General features: G+C 39.8%; 1 pseudogene; it reads right to left on the bottom strand.

Moving 5' to 3' along the window:
• Positions 1-1,051: 1,051 nt before the first annotated feature.
• LOC132437182 (ornithine aminotransferase, mitochondrial pseudogene) lies at positions 1,052-2,351 on the bottom strand (annotated as a pseudogene).
• Positions 2,352-2,863: the final 512 nt, after the last annotated feature.

Raw genomic sequence — 2,863 nt, 5'->3', positions numbered from 1 at the left:
GTTTAATGCTTATAGTCTAAGATATTGGGCAGGGATCTTTTCTTTTTAAAGATTTTTTTTTGATGTGGACCATTTTTTTTAAGTCTTTATTGAATTTGTTATACTATTGCTTCTGTTTTTTTTTTTTTTTACCAGGCATAAGAAGGATACATTAATAAAAATGGTAAATACTAGCATACACATGGGAAAAAAGTAGTTATTTTGAAAGTGGAAAAGGTAGTACTTAAAGAGACTTTTCATAATTTGTTTTTCTAGAGATTACCAAAGAAACCAAAATGTTCTTAGAAAACACATGAAATAAAACAGGTTAGAATATTCTCAGAGGACTTTAAAATGTGAGGTAATTGATAACCCTGCAGTAATCACACACTGCTCCCAACGTAGACATTTTAAATATGAGCTTTATTTTAAATTTAAAGAAACACTGAAAATAAACACTTTTTACAAATTATATCAAACACTTAAAACATAATCTAGGAATGTTAAACAATAATTCTTAATTCAAAGTAATGACATTCATAGAATACATCTTGGTGCTAGCCAATATGGAGTTTACTGAAATCTAGTATTTTATATAAGCTTAACCATTAATCCTTCCTAAAATTCAATGATTATGATTCAACTGTATAAGGTTAAGCTAATCTTCTATGCAATACTCTCATAGAACTTTTTCAAATACAAACAATTTATACCAGCAAGGAAATTATTAAAACATATATAAATTGTGCTGAGGGACTTGATTAAAAGGTTGTCTATATAGAGAGATGCATCTCACCTTAGAAAGCACACACACACACACACACACACACACACACACACACACAAACACTTAATTGAATATAAGATGCCAGGATAGTCTCTTAGTTATGTTACACAGCAAACTGCACTTTTATAAATGTCATTCTATTATATATGAACTGAAAAACATATATTTTTTAAAAAGCCCTTAACATGGGGGAAATGGAATATGCTGCATTAAATGCAGAAAAACAGAGTTTTACGAACTGCCTGTCTCCAGCTGGCTCCCAGGCACCACTGAAAACTGTCACCCTCAGAGAGACAAGAGGGTCTTGTTAATGATTTCCATGGCCTCCAGAAGCTCATCCTCTTTGATCACAAGCAGAGGTGCAAACCTGATGATATCACCGTGGGTTGGCTTGGCCAGAAGTCCATTATCTTGAAGTCGAAGACACACCTTCCAAGCATCATAATCTTTGGTTTCTCTAATCACAATAGCATTTAATACTATTTAAATGTATTTAAATAGTAAATTTCCTCTTACAGCCATTACAATATTAGAAGGTAGTTTCATGAGTTCATTTCTCAAGATGATACCCATATTCTCTGCATTTTCAGCAAGGTTTGCTTCTTCCAAAACCTCCAGGGCCGTAGGATTGCCACCCTACGTTGAACCGTGTTCCCCTGGTTTAATGGTCGGCATTATTTCCATCACACAACACTGCGGATACAGGGTATAAACCACCAGAAAGTGCCTTTCCTAGAAGGACCATATCAGGTCTGACATTTTCGTGATCAATAACCAGCCATCTACCCGTTCTGGCTAATCCTGTCTGTATTTCATCAGCAATAAACAGAACCTGGTGCTGGGTGCAGAGCTCTCACATGCCCACAAGGTAGCCTGGATCCAGAACAACAACGCCTGAATTGGTTCCACCATGAACGTGACAACGTTGGGGTCCTGAAGTGCACACTCAGGAGCAGGCCGATCATTACATGGAATGATTTCGAAACCTGGCATAAACGGTCCAAAACTGTCATAATTGGTTGGGTCTGTGGAACTGGAGATAGCAGACAATGTTCTACCCCAAAAGTTTCCAGCTGCAAAAACCATCTTTGCTTTGTATTTCGGGATCCCCTTCACGGTATATCCCCATCTACGAGCAAGTTTGCCAACGGTCTCTCCAGCCTCCACTCCTGTATTCATAGGAAGAACTTTGTGGTAGTTGAAAAGTTTAGCAACATACTCTTCGTATTCACCGAGCACGTTATTGTAGAAGGCCCCGGATGTTAAGGTCAATTTGTCCACCTGACTTTTCAAAGCATTCACAATCTTTGGATGACAGTGCCCTTGGCGGACAGCCCTGTAGGCACTCAGAAAGTCAAGATGTTTTCTGCCTTCTACATCCCATACGCAATACCTTTTCCTTTCTCCAGGGCTATAGGTAAAGCATGGTAGTTGTGGGCACCATATTTAGATTCCCGTTCAAAAATGTAATCAGAGGATGGAGGGCCTTGGACTGTTTTTTAGTTGCAACAGATGTAGCAGAAGCCACTGAAGAATGAACTCCACTAAGGACAACAGTCTGCAAATGTGCTAGTTTGGAAAACATGATGTCCTTCAAGTAGGAATATCACCAACGAGCTAACCCTTTTTCCCACAGTTCAGATTAGAATACAGAGTTTTAACCCGAGATCCAGGGACGGTCTTCAGAGGGTCCAATAACTCCTGGTGGCACCTTGGAAGCCAGCCCAGGACACGCAGCGTCAACTGAGCAGCTGCCTGCTTCTGTTTTACGTTTTGTTTTTTTGGCCATGAGGCATGTGGGATCCGACCAGGGATTGAACCCGTACCCCCTGCATTGGAAGGCAAAATCTTAACCATTGGACTGCCAGGGAAGTCCCTTGGGCAGGGACCTTTGTTTTTTTTTGTGGACACATCCTAACTGTCCAGAAAAAGTAGTGGGCACACTGGAAGTATCTGTAGGATGAATGGTTTATCTGACTGGAGCCCATGGTCCTTCCACTGTATGAGCGGCATCTCAACAACTGCGTATCTGTTCAGGGACACCCTTTCCTCAGAGACTCCTTAGATGAATAATGGTAATGTTCTCCTTTCTCCTTT

Source organism: Delphinus delphis, chromosome 14 (assembly GCF_949987515.2).
Source record: "Delphinus delphis chromosome 14, mDelDel1.2, whole genome shotgun sequence".
Taxonomy (NCBI): domain Eukaryota; kingdom Metazoa; phylum Chordata; class Mammalia; order Artiodactyla; family Delphinidae; genus Delphinus; species Delphinus delphis.
The sequence above is the reverse complement of the archived record's forward strand: the minus strand, read 5'-3'. Positions and strand labels throughout refer to the sequence as shown.